General features: G+C 37.1%; 1 protein-coding gene and 1 long non-coding RNA gene across 19 annotated transcripts in view; both read right to left on the bottom strand.

The window, feature by feature from the left end:
* The window catches only part of KDM4C (lysine demethylase 4C), a 435,403-nt gene that overhangs the window by 244,069 nt on the left and 164,712 nt on the right, over positions 1–26,622 (bottom strand). The window lies entirely within an intron of this gene.
* LOC145713023 (uncharacterized) lies at positions 18,485–25,827 on the bottom strand. Its single transcript, XR_014135946.1, has 2 exons — positions 20,701–25,827; positions 18,485–20,445 (listed from the first exon to the last, which is right to left on the bottom strand). It is a non-coding gene; the product is annotated as an uncharacterized LOC145713023 (long non-coding RNA).

Here is a 26,622-nt window from a genome sequence, read left to right as displayed (position 1 = left end):
AAATCATACTACACTACTACTAATACTAAAAGGATAAAGAGGACAAAATATCTAAATATGTTTACAATGACAAAACGTCAATTTTCATATTTGTATAACATAAAAATCATTTAAATAATATTGCTAGTTACTGTTTTATAACTTTATCCCCAGTTTACACACAAAGTACTAAATTTAAGTAAATCACACAAATGTTTTTCTTTTATTTGTAAATGAATTTGAATGTCTCTACACTGCATGCTTACTTTATTTTTATTTTTATTTTTTAGGACAATAAAAGTAACATTTTATTCTAACACACTATTTTTCTAAGGTATATCTCTCAGACATTGTTATTATGAAGATTTTAATTTCATACATTGACTATGTTCTTATAAAGTCACTGTATTCTTAAATTTCCATTTTAAATATTATAATACTAAATTTGTAATGATGATCTTTCATATTTGTAACTTCAAATATTTTTAAGAGCTAAAAATATGTTTTTCTTCTTTTTATTTTTTTAATTTTTTTAATTTATATCCAAATTAGTTAGCATATAGTGCAACAATGATTTCAGGAGTAGGTTCCTTAGTGCTCCTTACCCATTTAGCCCATCCCCCCCTCCCAAAACCCCTCCAGTAACCTTCAGTTTGTTCTCCATATTTATGAGGGGTTGTGGGAGCTCAGTTGGTTAAGCGTTTGGCTTCAGCTCAGGTCAGGATCTCATGGTACATGAGTACGAGCCCCACATTAGGCTCTTTGCTGACAGACCACAGAGGCTGCTTTGGATTCTGTGCCTCCCTCTCTCTGCCCCTCCCCCACTTGTTCTCTCTCTCTCTCTCTCTCTCTCTGCAATAAACAAACATTAAAAAATAAAAAAATAGGGACGCCTGGGTGGCTTAGTCGGTTAAGCATCCGACTTCAGCTCAGGTCATGATCTCAAGATTCATGAGTTCAAGCCCACATCAGGCTCTGTGGTAACAGCTCAGAGCTTGGAGCCTGCTTTGGATTCTGTGTCTCCCTCTTTCTCTGTTCCTCCCCTGTTCGTGCTCTGTCATTTAGATTATTCATTTATTTATTTATTATGTTTGATGTTTATTTATTTTTGAGAGAGAGAGACAGAAGGAGTTCAAGAAACAAACACTTAGGTAAATGAGTATCAACACAGAATATACCAATGCTACTTTTAGATTGTTTGTAATCCCAAATTCACTTTGAGTTTATGGTGCCCAAAATAATATTTATGGATATATTTTTCACAGCCAGAGTGGCAGGTAAAAAAGGTTTGTTTAATTATTTAAAAGGAAGGTTGTACTGATTCTAACAAAAGAAAAAATATATTGATTTTTTATTATTCACCTAATGAGCTGACTAAAAAGAGAGCGTGTGTGTGTGTGTGTGTGTGTGTGTGTGTGTGTCTGTGTGTGTGTATACAGACAGAGAATGAGAGATCAGAAAAACCTACTTAGGGATCAAGATGGAGTAGGACAAAATGAAACATAATTGCACAACTGTTGTTTAAACACAGACAAATGAACACTATACAAACTATAACAATAACCATAATATACCCAGATCCAGCTAATATGAGTAACTCCTACTTCTTTACCAATTACAGCTTTAGCCTACTCTGTTCCCTCTTGCCCTATAGATAAATTATTAGGATAACAGATCATACAATTGCCCCCACTTTCTTCCAGCATTCAATCCAAACCAAAACTACTCTTCCATTGAACTCTCCCCCAAATCAACTAAACAAGCCTAGATCCAATAGTAAGCCTCTACTAAGCATACATGATTCCCTAGGCTGTGCTGTTGCCTCTGTTACAAACAGGCAAAAGGGTCTACTTTATTTGACTAGAAGTGTGTTCCTGGTGGTTTGGTTTAGCGGGCACCTACAGGAAATATACTAAAGTTTAATCTTCTTATCCAAAAGTAACCCATAAAAATGAACAGAATTTTCACAATTACAATGAGCGCCAAAATGCTTTCATAACTTTCATACATTTTATTACACCCTAATTTAGGTGAAAAAAAGCAAAAAAGACATGAGCTAAACTCTAAAGAATCACCAAAAGACAAAGTCCATATCTATTAAGCCATGACTTCAAACAATTAAAAGATGCTGTCATTCTATCACTGATATGTATGACACCCTGCAAATGAAAATCAATTTGCAGAAGGAAGTTTAATACCCTCGCTTCTGGGCACTTAAAGGCTTTAACTATCACTGCAATATTAACTGCTTCTTAGGCCTTCTAAATCCGGCATAAATTCAAATGTAAAGATGCAAAATCAGAGTACAGAACCAATTCAACAGCACCCTCTGCTTGCAGGTAATTTAATTTCATTTTAAAGAATTTCTTAAACATCACCATTCAACAAAATTACTCTTTAAAACTTGTGCCATTTTATCTGATATGTATAAATTTATGCTAACCTGAAAGAATACATTATCACATTTTATACCTAGAGCAGGTATGACTGAAAAGTATCAAGAATCCAGGTAAACATCAAGTTTGGGCTTTAAAACTACTCTCCTGGCATCAAGCACAAGTAAGTGGATCTCAAACTTTTGCAAGTATGAGAAACATCTGGGAAATGTGTTAAAAAGCACAAATATTTCTCAAGTATTCTCAAGATTCTGGTTGAGTGAGTCCTGAAATGAGGCCGAGAAATCTGCACTTTTAATAAGCATTTCAGTTGGTTCTAATACAGAATGCTGTACTTTCACACTATGCACTGAAAAATACCCTTTAGTAACAGACCAAAGTGTTTTTACCGGGGCAGGTAACTATTTGTGCACTTCTTTAATGGTGTCCTATTTGATTAAAAAAGGAACATAAAATTTAAAACTATTTTTTTTCAAATAAGGATGACTTTAAAATGTTTACAAATTTCTAAAGAAAACTAATTTACTTCTCAATATTTATGCTCTAAAATGCCTATAACTTATTTTGAGAGAGAAAGAGAGTGCGTGTGTGAGCAGGGGAGGAGCAGAGAAATAAGGGGAGAGAGAATCTTAAGCAGGCCCCATGCCAGTGCAGAACTGATGTGGGGCTCCATCTCAAGACCATGAGATCATGACTTGAGCTGAAATCAAGAGCTGGATGCCCCACCAAGTGAGCCACCCGAACACCCCTATGACTTTTCTTCTGAATAAAGAAAATCATGTTCAATTGCTTCAAACCTGGATGATAGAAATAACCACAAAAGATTAAGAAATCCCAAAATTCTATCACAGAGGTAACCACTGCTTAGTATTTTAGAATTTTTTTTCCCTATGCTTCTATGTTCCTCACCTTGAACTTTTTATTTCACTATATAGAATATCAGGGTAAAACTGTCAAAAGAAAGGTAGACTGTCACTAGATGGAAGCCTTGATTTACAAAAGTATATAATTATATTAACAATAAAGTCCACTGACTTAAAACAAAGAAAAAAGTATCAGTTCACAAACCCTAAAGAAAGAAATATCATAATTGAGAGAAAGCACAATGGGGCACAGTTTACGCTAAGCCTATGCCTTCTTGGTACCAGAAGATTAATGGCACAGTGACATTCAATGAAGTTCAGGACACACAAAATGTAAATGGGTACTGTCTTATATAAAAGAAGTACCCATAAGATTCTGTACCTAACAACCTAGATTATAAAAGTTTTTGTGGCTACTACCTTTAGGGGCAATTACAGGAGGAATGAAAAGATCTAAAGACTAAAAAGTGAGAAAAATAAATACAGCAAAGAGACATAATAAAAAAAGGGAAAGGAAACCAAATGTAGATATATTTTTGATAAATCGCAAGAAACCAGTTTCATCTTTAACAATTACTTTACTATTTCCCTGAAACTTTTAGGTAATTATATTTTCCCTCACACAATATGGTCAAACCTATCCTAAAGGAGATGAAAGCATATAAATTTGAAATAACTATTCTGCCAATTAATATCCACAATCCCTTCAAAAAGGGCTCCTTGTCACCCGGACTCTAGGCTGTAAAGGAAGTGGGGTCATGCAGGTTCAGAGCAGCATTGTGCCACATGGCCAAGCTCACTCCAACACAACCAAGGAGGGCTCAGGAAGGAGGTCAGTGTGCAAGTCAAGAAGGCAAATCCACCAGCAGCATCGAAGAAAGAGAGCAAGTTCTGATGTATACATGCTAATATTCATTCTAATGAGTTCTCCTTCCAGAAATTCTAAGGAAAAATAATGAGAATTGTCATCACTTATTAATTCCCTTGGAACTTGGAAATCTTTATTATGCACACAGGTGTTCAGTAGAGGCTTACTTATTTATTTGTCTGTTTATATTTTAATTCCAATAGAATTAACATACAGTGTTATATTAGTTTTAGGTGTACAATACAGTGATTCAACAATTCTAAACGATACTCAGTTCTCACTGTAATAAGTATATTCTTAATCTCCCCACCCATGACCTCTCTGGTAACCATCAGTTTGTTCTCTATAGTTAAATCTGTTCCTGGTTTGTTTCTTTTTTTTGATTTGTCCATTCATTTCTTAAATTCTACATGTGAATGACATCATATGCTGTCATTCTGACTGACTTATTTCAATTAGCGTTATGTTCTCTTGATCCATCCATGTTATCGCAAATGGCAAGATTTCATTCTTTTATGGCTGAGTAATATCCCATCATGTATGTGTGTGTGTGTGTGTGTGTGTGTGTGTGTGTATACACACACATACCACCTCTTCATTATCCATTCATCTATCCGTGAACACTTGGGCTGTTTCCACAATGTGGCTTTTGTAAATAATGCTGCTATAAACATAGGTGTGCATATATCTTTTCAAATTAGCGTTTTCATAATCTTTGGGTAAATACCCAGCAGCAAAATTACTGGATCATATGGTAGTTCTATTTTTAATTTTTTGAGGTATCTCCATACTGTTTTCCACAGTGGCTGCACCAGTCTGAATTCCCAATAACAGTGCACAAGTGTTCCTTTTTCTCCATATCCTCACCAACAATTGTTGTTCAGGTTTTTTTAGTTTAGTCCTAACTGATTACTATCACATGCCCAAAACATAGAAAATCCACTTTCAAAGAATCAGATGACAGTAACAGTCAAAAAAATATATTTAACTATATTTAACTATCTAGTTGATTGAAGGAGCACCAAAATTGGAAGGCAGCAAACTCAAATAGGCACAGAACTGGACAGGTAATAGGAATAAATGCACTGGGCCAGGGCATACAGAAAATAACTGGGCAGGCATAGGTGGCAGTAGTGCCCAAAGTACCTCTGTGTCTGACTAGAGAAGGGCAAGCTGAGAATTCGGGAACTGGAGAAAGCTAATTTGCATGGTCTGAAGGAGACAGCCTCTGCTTGGCTCCAGGCAAATGTTGCCGGGGGGTGGCGGGGGGGTGGGATATGAGAGCAGTGTTTTCAGATCACCCCAGTGTTCAAGTGAACCTGTAATTCCAGAGTTTTATGTGAAACATCCTGATATTTAACATTGACAATTCACATAATTCAAATATTTCTAGAACACTGTGAACCTCTATCTGCATGTAAATGCTTAGTCATGGCCTGCAGACTGTTAGGTACTGATTCCTGGGCTTCTGGATAATCTGCTGTGGTTTCAGGTTGAGAATGACCCTGGCAAGGAGTGGAGAGCCATCTCTGGCTCTGCTGCCAGAGGATAAATATGAGGGTAATACATCTGATAATAAAGCAAGTTTACTCCACTTCTCTCTTGCTTCTCTTATCTACAAGCATGTTCTGCTTTCCTGATAACACCCAAGGGACAAAATTAGATTATGGTCTCATGAAATATATGTAGTTTTTTCAAGTTTCTGTGTTCCACTGTTCCATGAATATGTTCCATTAATCCCATAATGAATTTGTTTTATATAATTTAGGCTATTGTACATTTGCTTCTAAAAATAAATGCTTTTGAAAATAATCCTTTAAATATAATATTAAGTCATAGGAAGCAGAGAAAACTATTCTGGAAGACAGCAGGAAAGACAATCTTACAGAAACAAGCAGAGGCAAAATTAACTATGACAGAACATAACAAAAAATCAATTTCAAAAAGCAGAAATTGCAAATGGAATAAAGAAAATGTATCCAGTATCTTACACTGGATCCATGCTGCACCAAAACAGTAAAATTTTACACATCTTAATTTTGAAACAAAAAGATTAAGGAACCTTCCTTTAGGGATCTGTCCACAGAACAGGAAATTGTACCCAACCTATATTTTAGAATAAAATTCATAGAAATACAGTAACTTCATTCTTCATCAGTCTCGTCTAAAATAGGAACACATTTTCTTAGCTGTCTTTAACACCATTCATCAGAGAAGGAAGAATAAAATCTATATTCACATCTTCACCAGATTAGTTCCTTTTATCAAGTCCTACATATTTCTGTCACTGTTAAATAGAAGGAAAAGCACTTTCATCCTCACTACATCAAAATAATTAATTGTACTATAATCAAACTAACTCAACATAAAAAAAAAACTTTTAATATAGTATTAAAATTTTCAATCATGGGGCACCTGGGTGGCTCAGTAGGTTGAGCCACTACCTCTTGGTTTTGGCTCAGGTCATGATCCCGGGGTTATGGGACTGAGCCGCTCAATGGGCTCCGTGCTGAGCGTGCAGCCTGCTTAAGATTCTCTCTCTTCCTCTGCCACTCTCCCCAGCTCACGCTCTCTCTCTCTCTCTTTCCAAAATAAAAAATAAAATACAAAAATTTAAATCGGATACTGAACAGCAAATATATACAAAGCAATAATCCAATTAAATAAGATGTGCCATCTGAAGAGAGAAACATACTGCTATGTACAGGAATGGTTTCAGAGCTGAAAGATCACTTGGAGACTGACCTGGATGTGCTTGTGGACAAAGAGTAAGACCCACAGGTGAGAAGCACCTCATTGTTTGATGGGTTAAGCATTCAACTTCAGCTCAAGTCATGATCTCACAGTTCATGAGTTCGAGCCCTGGGTCAGGCTCTCTACCTGCTTCAGATCCTCTGTCTCCCTTTCTATCTGCCCCTCTCCTGCTCACACTCTCTTTCTCTCTCTGAAAAAAAGCCCCATAGGTGAAGATCAAGGAAATGGGGTAGGGAAGGACAACGAGAATACATGACTCAGTTTGGAAAGGAATAGACATCTCTCCTCAGAGACATGAGGGAATCAGTCTGAAGAGGATAAATATTTTTTGGTTTCAAAATCAAGTAAGAGACCAAGCATTACATAAAGCTCATGCAATGAAGAGAGCCAAAGAGAAACAAAAATGACAATAAATAATTAATTTCTAGGGAAGAAAAGTGGCATAGTTTCACATTTAGTGATGTATGAATATTTATGTGCCTAGAAAAAATGAGTATGAAAAAACCAAAAATCAAAAAAATCAAAAAAATCAAAAAACCAAAAATCAGCTGAGTTTTGGAAGACTGTTCTCATTTAAAGTATCTTCCAAAAACAGCTTTGTATGGTTGGTTTCAATTTTCCCTTTCTTTGATACTGTTAAGCTATCTTTTCAACAAGATGCTAGTTGAATATAATAGAAATGAAACCTTAAGTATTTAAATGTTGGCTATACTTTTTTCCCATTATTATTTCCCCATTATTTTAATTATAAAATCTTAAAGGTGAAATAACTTTATTTTTCTTAATGTTTATTCGAGAGAGAGACAGAGCATGAATGGGAGAGGGGCAGAGAGAGAGTGAGACACAAACTCTGAAGCAGACTCCAGGCTCTGAGCTGTCAGCACAGAGCCCAGCGTGGAGCTTGAATTCACAAAGAGAGAGATCATGATCTGAGCAAAAGCCAGATGCTTAACTGACTGAGTCACCCAGGTGCCCCAAAGGTGAAATGACTTTAAAGAATATTTCTGCTTTGTGGATGAGTCTAAATCTTTCAAATTCAAGTATTTATTTGCATTAGTATTAATCCTCTAACATTCAGGTCCTATTTTTGTGGGGGAGGAACTGCAAACTCTCATGATTCCCACAATGACCTTTAAAAGTTATACTCATCTTGTTCTCCAGAGTAGTGACAATGATGGGTAGTTATTATTCACATTTTGAAGCTCACATGATACGCAGGTTGAACTGTTATTTCTAGGTTTAGAGCACATGTGACAGGAACAAGAAATGTGGTTTCTAACTACAGGATAAAACCTAAATCTCTTCCTCAGAGATTGTATGTGTGTTTGTGCATGAGAGAGAGAGACACCAGGAGATGATAAGAGTCACTTATTGACTGTCACATACTACTCAAATATACTCTTATAAATATGATTAGCTTTTAAAACATCAAGGAACACTCATTTATCAGAAACACTTTGATGCCTATGCATCAACTTTAAAAATATCTTTTCTATTTCTAGAAAACTATACCCAATATAATGAGGTATAAATAAATTTAAGGAATGTTTATAATAAAACTGTATCATCACTAAATTTGACATAAGAATGAAAGAAACTAATGGCAGAACTGAAAAACAGAACACAATTTTACTTTGAGTAACAGGTTTATGTGTTCCCATTAAATGAAACATGAGTAAATTAACCTCAATGAAATAGCTACCATTTTACTAGTGGTATATCTGGAAAATAAAAGCTTGTGTAGGAAAAACAATTTTAACTATCTTCCCTCAGACCTCTTCCCAAAATTTATAAATGCACAAGTTTTATAGAAGTAAAACCATTCCAAATTATATGACAGAAGACTGACAAACTTCTAAGTCACACACAGCTCTTCAAATGGCTCTGCAGTGCTGTGATGATTTGGAGGTTCCTGGTTTCCCAAGGGGAAGCTATAAAAATCAGGGAGACGGAAGACAGCACCAGCTGAAAAACCAAACAGATGGCTTAGCCAACTAAAAAACCAGCTGAGTTTTGGAAGACTGTTCTCATTTAAAATATCTTCCAAAAACAGCTTTGTATGGTTGGTTTCAATTTTCCCTTTCTTTGATACTGTTAAGCTATCTTTTCAACCTTTAGATAGAAGGAGCAAAGAAAATATTAACTTCCTTTACAAGAGAACAAAAGACACGTTCCATTTTGTTCTCCTGAAGAAGTTTTAGACCTGAGTTTTACTCACTTAGAAAAATCACCTGTCTTTTCCAGTTGGAGTATTCTCTGGATGATCACAAGCAACTCTCTGAAAATGGGTGTTATGGCATGGAAGTAATGAAATAAAATAAATATATTTATTAAATATATATTATATATCAAATATATAAATATGATATATATATTCAGTGTATGTGATATATCAATATAAAGTTGACCCTTGAACAATGGGTTTGAACTGCACAGGTCCACATATGTGTGCATTTTTTTCAATAAATACAATATAGAACCATACAATGTGGTATTTTCTCTTTCTTATGATTTTCTCCTTTTTTTCCTTATGATTTTCTTAACAACATTTTCTCTAGCTTAATTTAAGATTACAGTATGTATACATATAACATACAAAGTATGTGTTAATTGAGTTTGTATTATCAGTAATGCTTCAACATTAGGCTATTAGTAGTCAAGTTTTTGAGGAGTCAAAAGTTGTAGGTGGATTTTCAACTGCTCAGGGGATCAGCACCCCTAATCCCCATATTGCTCAAGGGCCAACTGTATATTAAATTATATATACATACACACATACATATCACTCAAGCAAACATGGAAACCTCTAGCTAGAGGTTTGATGGAGAAGCTCTGGAGAATACCTTGTGTATGTAATTAGCGTAATTACGTTCTATTTTATGTAGATAAGATATGTTAGCAATTTATAAAAATGTTGAAAGAATTGACTAAGATGATAAATTTAAAACATTTATTCTGCAGCAGAGAAGGAAAAAAAAGGAGGAGGGGCCATTCCCAGGACTCAGGAGACAATTTACTATTCTGTGGGGAAGAATCTCAGTGTGGGACAGCTATGTAGGCACAGTAGGTTAAGAACTGTTTGCTCTGCTACAAGAGAGAACAATATCCTATGATATACAGTATTACAGTGAAGATTGTTTTTTGTGACAAAAAATAAGCCAATCGTGTTACAAATAAGAAGACTAAGTATTTTGCATTATCCCCAAAGCAAAACCTGACTGCCCTAAGTAACCGGGCAAGGTAAATACCTTCCTCAGGGCTTCACTGCTATGTACAATATAGAGGAGAATTTCTCAGGCACCATTCCACTATTTACCTTCCCACCAACCAAGTGGACACCTATTTTTAAAAGCTGATTTGCATTTTTTGTTTTCAGAGATTCAAACTTTAACTCTGAAATTCAGCTAAAAATAAAAAACACACAGTTAAACATGAAAAACTATGTACAGATTGCCAGTTCTAACTTCCTTAGAAAACTATACATCCTGATCCCATTCTTTCTGCTGCGTTTAGGGAGTCTTTCTTCCTCACCTCCCATAAAAATCTCAGGCTCTTGTACTCCTCCTTCATTACAGCATCTGAATTTGAACTCCCATGTTGAGATCCAAAACAAAAACAAACATATACAAACACCCACCCCCCAAAAAGCCAATATTCAGTTGCTGAAGTAGAATTTCTAAATCAAACAAATACATTTCAACATTTAATACATTTAGAAACACAAAACCAGGGTTACAGTCTTCCACTTAAATTTTACTTTTACTGATCAATGTTAAACCCTAAAAGCACATGAAGTTTACAGTGAGAGCTACAAAGATTATCTCCCTAAAAAGTACTTTGAACCAAGAGGTTTGCAAGAGCCTTTTGATAAGAAATTACAGATTTTACTGCTTTTGCAGGAGTAACTTTAATTGATGATTATGATGATAATGATGGTTCTTTTTTAAAACCTGGAATGCATCTTTTTTGAAACCTAGAAATCTATTTAGTTTCTTTTTTTAAACCCTGAAAGCTAGGTAGTTAAGACACCATTAAGTCTTGTAAATATAATGAACATCAATAAACTTTTCATTTGACTCTTTCCTATTGACTACAATAATAAATTATTCTGCTTTTTTTGTCTCTCCAATACAAACAGCTATGATCTCCATATAGTCTACATGGCAAAATGGCCAAATAATTTGAAGTTTGTTTGTTTGTTTGTTTGTTTGTTTGTTTGTTTTGAGAGAGAGAGAAAGCACAAGCCGGAAGGAGCACACAGAAAGGCAGAAAGAGAATCTTAAGCCATGTCCACTCCCAATGTGGGAGTCTCAATCCCACAACAGTGACGTCACAACCTGAGCCTAAATCAAGAGTTGGACGCCTAACTGACTGAGCCACCCAGGCTCCTCAAATGGCCAAATAATTTTAAGTAACTGTGAAGATCCGGGTCTAGAATCTGCACCTCAGATCAAGTCAATAGTAACAGGTATTTAATCAAAATTTCCTTATTCCTTTGTGCTGGGCGCTGTATTAAAATCCTTACATAGGTACCTCCCACAATACCTCTGAAAAGGGTATTATTACCTCAGACAAGGAAACTAAAGCACAGAGCAGATAAGTGGCTGATCAAAGGCACATAGTGATTAAGTGGCAGAAACGGGTGTTACTTCAAAGCCTTCACTCTGTATCTTCCAAACTATCATTCCGCTATAGAGACTGTCTACAAACTGGCTCCCAAAGAATAGACCCTGCCATTTTCTAAACAGTCCAGATAAGGGACATTCTCATTCATCAGAAGGTTTGAGTGTTCAACCTAAACCAGTCAACTATAGCACCAGGAGCAAGGCAAGAAAACGTCACAGAATAGGCTGAATAATTTCAGCCTGGAAAACCTCAGTTTATCTTTAGATAGTATTATCTGGACTATCACAAGAGATGATGACTTTACTGAAATAAAAAATGAAAATATTAAATATCCAAAGGCAATGTCTTTTTCTCAAGCCCTGTTATCTATGGATAAATGTATCTATGCACTGATTTGCTTAGCAAATCAAATTCATGTGAAGTATTATTGTTTATATATACACATGTATACACATACCCACAGATCTCCAACTTTTATAGCATATACAGTTTTAAAAATGGATACAAAGTTACATAATTTTGTGGGGGGAAAATCTTTCTAACTTAAGTAAAAACACCATTTTAGTGAGTGATGGAGTTTAAAAGGAAAACCCACAAACATATACCTGGATATCTTGAAATCATAAGATATCTTTTTCTTATGTTGCTGGTTGTAGGTTTATTTCTTTTCTCTCAAGGATGTGAATAAACTCCACGTGTTGGAGCCACCTTCTAACTCTAAGTAATTCTAGTTTTCATTTCAAAGCCAAAATAAATAAAAATTTATTTTTAAACCCAAATAAAATATGTGAAATCTTTTTTTTTTTTTAGAGACACACAGAGAGAGCAGGGGAGAGGAGTAGAGGGGGGGAGACAGAGAGAGAAAGAAAGTGAGACAGAGAGAGAGGAAGAGAAAGAGAGAGACAGAGAGAGACAGAGAGAGAGAGAGAGACAGAGAGAATCCCAAGAAGGCTCCACATTCAGCATGGAGCCCAACACAGGGCTCGGTCCCACAGTCCTGGGATCATGACCTGAGCCAAAATCAAAGGTTGGATGCTCAACCAACTGGGCTACCTAGGTGTTCCTAAAATATGTGAAATCTTAAACGTAAGTATACTTGTCTGCTAGTGTAATTCAATAGGTTTTATTAAACAGGAAGCTGACATTTTTAAACTATTATTTTTTCATCCACTTTCATAGTATCTTCAAAAAATTTAAGCATTATGTCTGGCATATACATTCCTTACTGGAAGGAATCAAGACTTTTTTTTTCCTATCCAGCAAGTAATTACCTGCAAGAAGTTATGCTGTTCAGTGGCAAAAGTAATTACATAAACTACAAAGAGATTTATTAATGTAAAATATTTAAAGGCCCTTTTATAATCTCTTTTGTTTTATACCATACTTTTTAATAAAGATTAAGTCCTAGATGATTTTCAGAATAAAAAATAGTGGCTATGGGGCGCCTGGGTGGCTCAGACGGTTGAGTGTCCAACTTCAGCTCAAGTCATGATCTCAGGTTCATGGGTTCGAGCCCCACGTCAGGCTCTGTGCTCACAGCTCAGAGCCTGAAGCCTGATTCAGATTCTGTCTCTCCCTCTCTGCCCTCCCCACTCATGCTGTGTCTCCCTATGTCTCTCAAAAAATAAATGTTAAAAAAAAAATTTTAAATAGTAGTTATAAGAAATTGGACAAGTAGGAATACAGGCACACTTCAAATACTTAAAATATTATTTTTAAAAATCCTGAATATTAACAAGTAGCCTCAACTTGGTTATAAAATCTTAAATTTTAGAAAAGTATCACAGTATATTCAATTATAGTTCTCTTTAAAAATTAGAGGAGGATATATACCAGTATTGAAATTTCATTTTAGAAAAAATTATCCAAGTCTGGTTTTAACAATGAGCTTTACCATAGGGAAGAGCTGAAAAAATTATAATTCAAAGAACCATTCATTCTAAAAACAAACATGCCAAAATCCTTGCCATCACATTCTGTCTTTATTTTACTGCCAAGCTTTTTGATGTTCTTGATGAAAATGTTTTTCTTGAGATTTATACACTGTCTTACATGTATAGTAAAACTATACCTAAGTAAATATTAAATTACCATCAGGTTCAACTATACTGGAAGGGGATGTATTTCCCCTTTTAAAGTTTATTAACACATCATTCTTTTTAAAAATTGTGCATAAAACTTTAGTCTAAATGTTATTTACAGAACCAGGTTCCCAGAAGAACACTGTTCATCAGCATCACTTCTTTCCATGAGGAAAGTCAGCCCCGAACGTGGTCCACACCATTCCTTTCCTAAATCTGTTTCATTCCAACCAGTGGTAGCTATGCTCCTCCCTAGCAGTGCATGCAGCAGATAACTAGGATCGGCTTCAAATAGGTAATGCTAGTATTTATCTTTCCCTTCGGCACCACCCACAGAATTAAAGAAACCAAGGGATTTAGAACATGTCCACGTAATTACCTGTCAGCATCTACTAAAGGCTTTCTAAAGTTAACATCCTAATGCCTACTGTTCCCACAGGAGAATTCTAGAATGTGCTTTAGAAAAGCTGATTCAATTTATGCTGATAGTCTATCCGAAGCTTTTTAAACACAGCATTAGTACATGAGATACACATTTCTTATGGAATTAAAATACTCTGATATTTTACTACTGAAGGTATATGTAAATGAACTCACTACACAGCCTGGACATTAAAAAAAAAATTAAGAATAAGATAAATTGTCTTTTACTTAAATTAGCTCTTCAGCTAAGAGGAAAACTTAATAAGATTCTGGTTAAGGGTGGTGACAAAGTGTGGTAGTACACTTAATACCATCAATGCACAATTCACATTCTGGGGCCAAATAATTCTTTGATGTAGAGCACTGTCCTGTGTATCATATGATGCTTAGCAGCACCCATGGCCTCTTTTAACTAAATGCCAGTGGCATGTCCCATTCATGACATTCAAAAATGTCCCCAAACATTGTTAAATGTCTTCTAGAGACGAAAATCATTCTATGATTCAGATCTCATGAATTATGGAAATAGTCACAAACAGGTTACACTTTGGCTCCGTTCCTTTGGGTGTGCACCAACCAGGGGGAGACATTTCACCTCTTTGCTTCAATTTCCTCCTACCTCAAGTAAGTGGTATAAGGGTTAAATGAGAGGATTGAACAGTGTCCACTACTACTGCTATGATTGTCTCCATTGTATACTTTGTAGCATCTCTCTCTCTAGACTCTCTATGCTACAAATGAATACTTTTTTCTAAGTATTTATTATAATAATTTCAATTAGTTAATATAGTTATATTAGTTTCAAGTGTACAATATACTGATCCAACAATTCCATACATCACCCAGTGCTCATCACAACAGGTGCACTGCTTAATCCCCATCACCTAGTTCACCCATTCCCACACCAACCTCCCCTCTGGTAACCATCAGTTTGTTCTCTAGAGTTAGGAGTTTGTTTCTTGGTTTGTCTCTCTTTCTTTCTCTTCACTTGTTTTGTTCTTAAATTCCACATATGAATGAGATCATATGGTATTTGTGTTTCTCTGGTTTATTTCACTGCACATAATACTCTCTAGCTCCATCCATGTCATTGAAAATGACAAGATTTCATTCTTTTTTAGGGCTGAATAATATTGCTGTGTGTGTGTGTGTGTGTGTGTGTGTGTGTGTGTGTGTGTGTGTGTAGATCCCCTCTTCTTTATCCATTTATCAATCAACGGACACATGGGCTGCTTCGATAATATGGCTATTGTAAATAATCCTGCTATCAACATATGGGTGCATGTATCACTTTAAATTCATGTTTTTACGTTCTTTTGGTAAATACCAATTAGTGCAATTGCTGGATGGTAGTTCTATTTTTAACTTTTTGAGGAACCTCCATACTGTTTTCCACAATGACTGTACCAGTTTGCATTCCCACCAACAGTGCATGAGCGTTCCTGTTTCTCCACATCTTTCCCAACATGTGTTGTTTCTTATATAGTTGACTTCAGCCATTCTGACATTTGTGAGATGACATCCCATTCTACAATGATCTGCATTTTCCTGATGGGAAATGATGATGAGCATCCTTCCATGTGTCTGTATATCTTCTTTGGAGAAATGTCTGTCCATGTTTTCTGCCCATTTTTTAACTTGATTTCTTTAGTGGGTTTTGTCTGTTTGTTTATTTATTTGAGAGAGAGCATGCAAGTGCAAATGGAAGAAGGGCAGAGAGAAGGAGAGAGAGAATCCCAAGTGGGTTCCATGCTGACAGCTCGATCCCACAAACTATAAGATCATGACCTAAGCCGAAATCAACAGTTGGATGTTCAACTGACTGAGCCACTCAGACATGCCTGGATTCTTTAGTTTTTGAGTGCTGAGTTTTACAAGTACTTTATATATTTTGGATATTGACTCTTTGTCAGATATATCATTTGCAAATTTCTTCTCCCACTCTGTACATTGCCTTTTACTTTTGTTGATTGTCTCCTCACTGTGCAGAAACTTTTTATTTTGATGTAGTCTCAATAGTTTATTTTTGCTTTTGCTTCCCTTGCCTCAGGAGACATATCTAGAAAAAAGTTGCTACAGCTGATGTCAAAGTTACTGCCTGTGTTATCTGCTAGGATTTTAATGGATTCAATCATCACACATAGGTCTTTAATCCATTTTGAATTTATTTTTGTGTATAATGTAAGAAAGTGGTCTGGTTTCACTCTCTTGCATGTTGCTGTCCAGTTTGCCCAACACCACTTGTTGAAGAGACTTGTCTTTTTCTCACTGGATATTCTTTCCTGCTTTGTTGAATATTAATTGACCAAATAATTGTGGGCTTATTTCTGGGTTCCATTGATCTCTGTGTCTATTTTTGTGCCAGTACCATATTGTTTTGATTACTACAGCTTTGTAATATAACTTGAAGTCGGAATCATGATGCCTCCAGCTTTGCTCTTCTTTTTCAAGGTTGCTTTGGCTATTCAGGGTCTTTCATAGTTCCATACACATTTTAAGATTCTTTGTTCTAGTTCTGTTAAAAATGCTGTTGGTATTTTTATAGAGATTGTATTAAATGTGTAGATCGCTTTGGGTAGTATACATTTTAACAATATTTGCTCTTCCAATCCATGAGCATGAAATATCTTTCCATTTCTTTGTGTCCTTTTCAATTTCTTTCATCAATGCTTTATACTTTACAGGGTACAGGTCTTTCACATCTTTGGTTAGGTTTATTCCTATGTATCTTATTATTATTGGTGTAATTGTAAATGGGATTGTCTTCTTAATTTCTTTTTCTGCTGCTTCGTTATTGGTGTATGGATATGCAACAGATTTCTGTACATTGATTTGTATCCTCCAACTCTATAGAATTAATTTATCAGTTCTATGAGGTTTTTGGTAGAGTCTTTTAGGCTTTCCCTATATAGTATCACATCATCTACAAATAGTGAAAGTTTGACTTCTTCCTTGCTGGTTTGGATGCCTGTTATTTATTTTTCTTCTCTGACTGCTGTGGCTAGGACTTCCACTACTATGTTGAAAAAAAGTGGTGGGACTGGACATCCTTGTCTTGTTCCTGACATTAGAGAAAAGGCTCACAGTTTTTCCCCCATTAAGAACAAGAAGAATGAAAAGCTGTGGGTTTTTCATAAATGGCCTTTATTATGTTGAGGCATGTTTCCTCTAAACCTACTTTGTTGAGGGGTTTTATCATGAATGGACGTTGTGCTTTGTCAACTGCTTTTTCTGTGTCTACTGAAATGATCAAATGGTTTTTATCTTTTCTCTTATTTTCTTAAGTTTATTTATTTTGAGAGAGAGAGAGAGAGAGAGAGAGAGAGAGAGAGAACAAGTCAGTGTGAGAGGGGGAGGGGCAGAGAGAGAGAAGCGCAAGAAGGCTCCACACTGTCAGTGTAGAGCCTGATGCAAGGCTCAAACTCACAAACCATGAGATCATGACCTGAGCTGAAGTCAGATGGTCAACTAAGGCCCCCCCCATCCTTTCTCTTATTGATGTGATGTATCACGTTGATCAATTTGTGAATACAGAGCAACCCTTAAAACCAAGGAATAAATCCCACTTGATGGTAGTGAATGATTTTTTTTTTTTACATATTGTTGGATCCTGTTTGCTAGTGTTTTGTTGGAGATTTTATGTTCATCAGAGCTATTAGCCTGTACATCTCTTTTTTCATGGTGTCTTTATCTGGCTTGGGTATCAGGGTAATGCTGGCCTCATAGAAAGAATTTGAAAGTTTTCCTCCCTCTTCTATTTTTTGGAATAGTTTGAGTAAAATAGGTATTAACTCATCTTTAAATATTTGGTAAAATTCCCCTGTGAAGCCATCTGGTCCAGGACTTTTGTTTGTTGGGAGTTTTTTGATTACTCATTCCATTTCCTTGTTGGTTATGGATCTGTTCAAATTTTCTATTTCTTTCTGATTCAGTTTTGGTAGTTTATATGTTTCTAGGAATTTATCGATTGCTTCTAGGTTGCCAGATTTTTTGGCATACACTTTTTCATAATAATCTCTTATGATTGTTTGTATTTCTGAGGTGGTGGTTGTTATTTGTCTTCTCTAATTTGTGAATTTATTTGAGCCCTTTCTCTTTTCTTGATAAGTCTGGCAAAAGGCTTATCGATTTTATTCATTTTTTCAAAGAACCAGGTCCCCAGTTTCATTGATCTGTTCTACTGTATTTTTAGTATATACATCATTTATTTCTACTCTAATCTTTATTATTTCCTTCCTTCTGCAAGGTTTGGGTTTTGTTTGTTGTTCTTGTTCTAGGACCTTTAAGTGTAAGGTGAGGTTTGAGATTTTTCTTGCTTCTTGAGATAGGCCTGTATTGCTTTAAACTTCCCTCTTAAAACTGCTTTTGCTATATCCCTGAGGTTTTGGACTGTTGTGTTTTCATTTTCGCCTGTTTCCATATACTTTCTAATTTCTTTTCTATTTTCTTGTTGACCCATTCATATTTAGTAGCATGTTATTTAACCTCCATGTGTTTGTGGTCTTTCTGGCTTTTTTTTTTTTTTTTTTTTTTTTTTTTTTTTTTTTTTTTTTTTTTTTTTTTTTTTTGTGGCTGACTTCAAGTTTCATAGCATTGTGGTAAAAGAATGTATGGTACGACTTCAATCATTTTGAATTTTTGAGGCTTGTTTTGTGGCCTAATATGTGACCTACCCTGGAGAATGTTCCATGTGCACTTAAAAAGAATGTGTACTCTGTTGTTTTAGGATGGAACTTCAAAGCCATTGTTTTGAAAGATACACAGGACCAGGTGGACTTAACAGATACATTCAGAAAAGCCACTGTTTCTTTGTTGACTTTCTGTTTAGATGATCTGTCCACTGATTCAAATCAGGTATTAAACTCCCCTAGTATTACTGTATTATTATCAATGAGTTCCTTTATGTTTATTATTAACTGCTTTATGTATTTGGCTATTTTCATGTTAGGTGCATAAATATTCACAATTATTTTATCTTCTTGTTAGATTGTTCCCTTTACTGTGATACAGTGTCCCTCTTTGTCTCTTGTTACAGTCTGTTTTAACATCTAGTTTGTATGATATTAAGTATTGCTACGCCAGCTTTCTTGGATATCTATGTGATAGATGTTTCTCCATCCCCTCACTTTCAACTGGCAGGTGTCTTTAGATCTAAAATGAGTCTCATGCAGACAGCAGATAAATGGGTCTTGTCTTTTTATCCATTCTGTCACCCTATGTCTTTTGACTGAAGCATTAGTCCATTTACATTCAAAGTAATTATTGATAGCTATATATTTATTGTCATTTTATTATTTGTTTTCTGCTTATTTCTTAAGATATTCTCTGATCCTTTCTTATCTTTCTTTCATGGTTTGCTGATTTTTTATTGATATATATGGATTTCTTTCTCTTTATTCTTTGCATATTAGTGGTTTGTGATATATGGTTACCATTAGGTTTGTATATAACCTCTTCTGCATATAGCAGTCTATATTAAGTTGATGGTTATTTAAGTTTGAACCCATTCTTTTCTCTTCTCCTCCCCATGTTTTAGGCATTCATTGTTGTACTTTACATACTTTATTTTACATGTAAGTTCCTTGACTTATTTTTTCATAGAAATATTCATTTTTAGTGCTATTCTGTTTCCTACCTGCATATTGTCACTTTGGTCTCCCCTTTCTACTCAAAGAGTCCCCTTTAATATTTCTTGCAGGGATGGTTTAGTGATCATGAACTCCTTTAGCTTTTGAGAAACTCTCTCTCTCTCCTTCTATTCTGAATGATAGCCTTGCTGGATAGAGTATTCTTGGCTGCAGATATTTCCCATTCAGCACTTTGAATATATCATGTCTCTCTATTTTGACTTAGAAAGTTTTTACTGGAAAATCCTCTGACAGCTTTATGGCATTTCCTTTGTATCTTACTGTCTTCTTTTGTCTTGCTGCTTTTAAAATATTTTCTTTACTGCTATATTGCACATTTAGTTACAATATGTCTTAGTGTGGATCTGCTTTTGTTGATTTTCCTGTGGGTTTCCTGTGTCTCCTGGATCTGGATATCTGTTTCCTTCCCCAGGTAAGGAAAGTTCTCAGCTATTATTTCTTCAAATATATTTTCTGCCCCTTTTCTCTCTTTTTTTTTTTTCTTCTGGGACTTCTATAATACAAATGTTATTACATTTGATGGAGTGACTGATTTCCCTAAGTCTAGTCTCATTGTGCAAAATTCTTTTTTCTCTCTTTAGTTCAGCTTGATTACTTTCCATCACTCTGTCTTCTAGGTGATTTGTTCCTCTGTTTCTTCCCGCCTGCTGTTCATTACACTAAGTGTGTTTCTAATCTCATTTTTTGCGCTCTCTATCTCTAATTGGTTCTTTTTTTAATCTCTGTATTAAGGGTCTCACTGATGTCTTCCACTCTTTTCTCAAGTCCAGTGTGTATCCTTACCATCATTACTTTAAATACGGGTGCCTAGGGGCGCCTGGGTGGCGCAGTCGGTTAAGCGTCCGACTTCAGCCAGGTCACGATCTCGCGGTCCGTGAGTTCGAGCCCCGCGTCAGGCTCTGGGCTGATGGCTCGGAGCCTGGAGCCTGTTTCCGATTCTGTGTCTCCCTCTCTCTCTGCCCCTCCCCCGTTCATGCTCTGTCTCTCTCTGTCCCAAAAATAAATAAAAAACGTTGAAAAAAAATTTAAAAAATAAATAAATAAATAAATAAATACGGGTGCCTGGGTGGCTCAGTCCATTGAGCATCCGACTTCAGCTCAGGTCATGATCTCATGGTTGGCAGGTTCGAGTCCCATGTTGGGTTCTGTGCTGACAGCTCAGAGCCTGCAGCCTGCTTCAGATTCTGTGTCTCCCTCTATCTCTGCCCCTCCCCTGCTCACACTCTGTCTCTCTCTCCCTCTCTGTCTCTTTGTCTCTCTCTCTCTCTCTCTCTCTCTCTCACACACACACACACACACACAAATAAACATTAAAAACTTTTTTAATTTACTTATTTTTAATTTTTAATGTTTATTTTTGAGAAAGAGAGAGCACAGCAGGGGAGGGGCAGAGAGAGGGTACAGAGGATCCAAAGTGGTCTTCTGTACTGACAGCAGCAAGTCCAATGTGGGGCTTGCACTCACAAACCAGGACATTATGACCTGAGCCAAAGTTGAATGCTCAACCAACTGAACCACCCAGGCAGCCCAATCAGGCCTATTACTTGTATCTTTCACTTAGATCTTTGGTTGTGGCCTTGTCCAGTTGAGACAAATTTCTCTGTCGTCTCATTTTGTCTAAGTCTCTGTGCCCATTTCTGTGTGTTAGGAAAGTCAGCTACATCTTTTGTTCTTGAGGGTAATGGCCTTTTGAAGATGTCTTGTAGTGCCATGCCATGTAATATCTTCTGTTCCCTAGGGCCTGGCACTTCCAGGAGTGTTTTTAATGTGTGCTGCATGTGCTCTGCAATTTTGTCCCTCAGGCCAGTCATCTGCAGAGTCTCTGTCTCTCTGCCTGTTGTGGACAGTGTTTGGTCCCTAATCTGAATGTGTCATATTTTAACTAGGTGTACTCTGGTCTGCCTGTGAAATGAGACCTATCACCACCACCACTGGAATTGAGGCTCCACAAACCTCCCAGTTTGCAAGACGAGGTTTTGATGGGGGTTTGGGCTGGACTTCTGGGGGAAGGGAACTGCAGTAGTGGGACTGAGGCAAGCATGACTAGGAAGGGTCATTCCACCAAAGCAGGGGTTAGGTAGGCAGGGCTTGGTGTAAACAAGTTACTTAGCAAGTGTCAGAGCTAGGCTGATTCCTGTTAGGTAGTTCTGAGTTTATGCTGAGGGGTGGGGAAGGGAAATGGTACCTGCTTATTCCTTTGTTTCCAAAGGGGTCTCTGTGAATGCTGCCTCTCTGGGACACACTCCAAGAAGAGCAAATAACCTCCCCACTATATGCCCCACACACTCTTGAGATTTCTGTTTCCATGTTGTATGTCCACAGGTTGTTTGCCTGCCTTCCTTCCAAAAGCAGTCCCAATGCTCTCCAGGTACTACTTGAGCCAAGCCCACTAACCTTTAGAACTCCAGGATTTAAGCCGTGCTGGTTGCCAGAACTCACAAAATTCAGCTCCTCTTACTTTCCAATCCAATTGCTATGGGGATTCATTTTCCCCATGCACTCCCGTCTCTCCCTCTTCTCTGCGATGATGGCTCCCTCCCTACCTTGGTGGGCACAATCCATTTCTCTCCTAAATTGCACCTACGTACTTCTTACCTTTTTGATGTGGCCTCTTCTCTCCCTTTAGCTGTAGAGTTTTTTCTACCAGTCTTCAGGTCAATTTCTGGGGTATTTAGGATGAATTGATAGTAATCTAGTTGTATTCGTGAGATGAGGTGAGCCTAGGGTCCTCCTACTCCACTGCCATCTTCCCCTCCTCCCCCCAAAAGTACACTTTTTCAACAAACTTCTTCCTGAGGGCCCCAAACTGAGGGATTAAAAGGGGCCGGGGAGAGGGGGGAGGGGGGGAGTTGGGTATTCCTAGGCTTATGGATTGCTTCAAAATTCCTCCTTAAAGCCCTGTATTGTAGGCCATAAGAATATGTTCCCAAAACTTATTTCCCAAAGTCTATGCACCAGAGAACCAGGATGGTCACAGGTCACATCATATACTTTCCCTTCTCTGTACTTTGACTGCAGCTTTTTGTCTGATGGACATGACCCCACCAATTGTGTACCCACATATCTGTTAGAATCCAACATCTTTCATGAAGTATTTTCCTGATGGCATCCAACTCATCCCTCTTACTCAATCCCCAAACACTATGATGGAATCTCTCTCACAGTATTTGTACTCTTCAGGGCATGAGTGATTTAGTGATAGCTACACATATAGGAACTCATTTGCCTGCTAAACCTCAAGTACCTGTTCTGTTCTCAAGCAACTCTGTCTACCCTGAAGCGTCCAGCCAGGGCCCTGGCCACAATATTACTTAAGATTTATTTGTAATTGGCAGTACCTTTAGAGAATTAATTGGTTATTTTCTTATAGGCTGATATAATTCTTATATTAGCTCTGCAGTAAACATTTTTCCCAGAAAAGACTTCAATTAAGATATGATAGTGCTTACTGGCATCCACAGCCCCAAGAAACTAATATTCAAGAATAATATTTACTAATATGGAGAAAATTATTATCAAGCATGAATGTTTAGTTGACGGTCATTTATTGAGTGCATAAAAGTATATTTATTAACTAATGAAAAGTATTTCTAAGTAAAACATTAATTACCATGACCATTTTTTAACTTTAAATCTCACAGCTCTATTTGTTATGTATCACTAAATGTTAACCACTATATTTCTCATGAAAATCATTTTGTTCAATATATACCACTTTGAGCAACTATAAACCTACTATAATGAGGTGATGTTAGTTTCACACTGCAGGTAGCAGGGAGGAGGGTGGGGGTGACCTAGATGGTAAAACAAGGTAAGTATCCAGCAATGTCTGCTGCACCCATTACAGGGGATCAAACACCTGCAGACCAGGATGTCAGGAAACTGTAATTGCCTGTGGTATCCTGAAGGATTCTAACAGAAGATGACAGTAGTCACAGGCAAAGGATAAGACTGCAGTAGTGTACATATCTCAATATGTATTTAGAGGATTACAGGCATCAGAATACTCTAAGATGCTTGCCACAAAATGCATGTGCAGAGGAGTGGAAGCCAACTTCTACATTTTATACAGTTACTCCAAGTTTCGTATGCACACAAAAGTGAAAGTACTACTGGATATCATCTTTTTACAACAAAAGAATACTAATTGCTTGAGACATACAAAGGAATTGCACTGTGTAGAACCTTCAAAAAATGTTTTTAAGTAAATGCCACTAAATTGAACAGCTGCTTTACTTTCTAGGCATTCTCTGTATTAGGTGTGCAATTTAAAAAAAAAAAATGAAAGAAGGGGAGCCTGGGTGGCTCAGTCGGTTAAGCATCCAACTTCAGCTCAAGTCATGATCTCACAGTCTGTGAGTTCAAGCCCCGCAACGGACTCTGTGCTGACAGCTCAGAGCCTGAAGCCTGCTTCAGATTCTGTGTCTCCTTCTCTCTCTGCCCCTCCCCTGCTCATGTTCTGTCTCTCTCTGTCTCAAAAATAAATAAAAACATTTTAAAAAATGAAAGGATCTATATAAAAAGATTATATAGAAATTTACAGAAACAACTCATGTAGACAATTCTGTAAATACCGACAGAATGGGGAAGAAGTTATTTTGAGGATGTGAAAATTCAACACACATATCCCAAATAACCTACCTCTGGCTGCCCTGGACAATTTCCCACCAGTGGCTGTATCTAACACCTCTAGGAGAGCTCAAGAATTGCTGACTCTGAAAAATTTTATTTCTGTGAGGAGTCTTGGGAGATAAAGACACAGCACAGCACCAAGGAAAATGTCTTTCTCCTCTGACAAACTGAAACCAATTAAGCCAAAAACATCACATTGATCCAATTATGCCAGGAAGAGTTAAAATGAGACTAATATCCCAAAGACCCTCAGGACTCATTAAGAGTGAGTAACATCCTTCAGGGGCCAGTAAAATTAATGACATTTCAGAAAAGAGACTCTTATGAGCCATAAAAGAAAGAAGTGACAGAGGTTGTAGAAATCAAGTCTATTTTAATCCTTAAAAACTAAAGGAAAACATTTAAAAGAAAACCTCTACAACGTCTTCAAAATAGTAAAGATAAATTTCTTACATATTCTTTTTTGGCACCCACATGCTATTCTCCCTTCTTCCATACCTCAAATTCGGGTTGCAAATCTGACTGAGATACCAGCTGGGTAACTTCAAACAGGTAACTCCATAAAATGGAGCTGCTAAGAAGAGTCAACTCAATAGAAGGGATAAGTTTCGGGACCAGTGACTGGGGCAGAATAGCCAAAGTAGCCACTTAACTAAAGGAACAGCCTCTGCACCTTGATTTCTATCCTGTTCTATAGCTTATATCTCCTTATTGAACTGTTGAGGGGATGTGAGGGGGAGTCAAACAGGATAACATGTACACTGCTTTGTGAAAAGTAAAGCATTACATTCAAATGTTAGCTGTTATTAACTTGGAAATGGAAGAATAAACACAATTAAAAGAGATCTGACACCCAGGATAGGTAAGTAAATAGTAAAAGGGCATTAGTTTCTTTAAATGAGTCCAAGTCTCTTTCATTCCTTCAATATTTATTGAACACAAGGCAAGGGCCAAGCATTTGTCTTCAATGACCTACAAGAGATATCAGACATAAGCAAACACAAGAAAGAAAAGTCTAAGCTCTATAATTAAGGCAAAGATAACTAGGAATTTCAGAGTAGAGAGAGATTACTTCAAGTTTAAGGTGAGCAGATAAATCTTCACCAAACCGAGGCAGCTGAAAAGGCCTTGAAGTAAGTAGAGCTTGGACACAGAACATATTTCAAGTAACTGCACAAGGCAAAGCAGGGAGATGAAGAAGCACAGGTGTGGAGTACAAGGTAACTCATTTTTGCTAAAGCACAGGTTATAGGTAGTGCTGGGCCAACAGCCTGGAAAATGGGCTACAGACAAACTTGAGAGGGCCCTGAATGTGTGTCGCAGGAAACAGTGACTTAAAGAATGCTGGCAGCTGGGATTCCTGGCTCAAAATCCTTTCATGAAGGAATTCAGATTATTCTCAGCATTCTCAGAGTAATCTGACAGATTTTAAGAGGGAGACTAGAGCCAAGGGTAACCATCACCCCCCAAGGTAGTTAAAAGGTGAATGTTTGGGGGCACCTGGGTGGCTCAGTCTGCTGAACGTCCGACTTCGGCTCAAGTCATGATCTCACAGCTTGTGAGGATGGCCTGAAGCAACTGCTGTGATTGCACCCTCATTCTGCTCCCTTCCCCATCCCACTCTCAGCCCTACCCTCCTGCCTGCTCCCAGTGCCTTCATCCAACTAGAAGCCAGAGGGCTACAGAGTCCATGGTGATTGTCACCAGCAACCCTGGGCAGAAAGCAGGGTGGAGACCTGTGCAAAACAGACCTGGAGGCACAAATACAAGCCATCCAACATCAACACTATGCAGTGTATCAAACTAGTTCCCACACTTGGTCAGGATGAATTAAAACTCACAGCTTGTGAGTTCGAGCCCCACGTCGGGCTCTGCTGACAGCTCAGAGCCTGGAGCCTGTTTCCGATTCTGTGTCTCCCTCTCTCTCTGCCCCTCCCCCACCCGTGCCATGTCTCTGTCTGTCAAAAATAAATAAACATTTAAAAAAAATAAAAATAAAAAATAAAAGGTGAATGTTTGAAAAGAAATGGGTAGGCAACACCACAACAGGCAAAGTGACTAATCACGGGGGATAATGATGGAGGCACCAGCAACACAGCAAAAGACTCCAATTTCTATTTGCTACAAAGAGGTAGTATCCTTAGTGGGAAACAGAACATGAGTGAGTGAGATATGAACAGTACTCCAGGATACTAAAGTAATGCTCAAAGTGATCACAGAACTACTGACTACAATCTTGGGAAAACTATAGGGACCTAGGACACTCAAATCCATATCATGTGAAGAGTGATGGAAAGTGTAGCCAATCAGCTAGCACCTACTATCTCAGCTTTTTCTGGGCACCGGAGATAA

The sequence above is a fragment of the Panthera onca genome, chromosome D4, assembly GCF_046562875.1.
Source record: "Panthera onca isolate mPanOnc1 chromosome D4, mPanOnc1 haplotype 2, whole genome shotgun sequence".
NCBI classification, from domain to species: domain Eukaryota; kingdom Metazoa; phylum Chordata; class Mammalia; order Carnivora; family Felidae; genus Panthera; species Panthera onca.
Note: the sequence above shows the minus strand (reverse complement) of the source record. Positions and strands in the feature narration are given on the sequence as shown.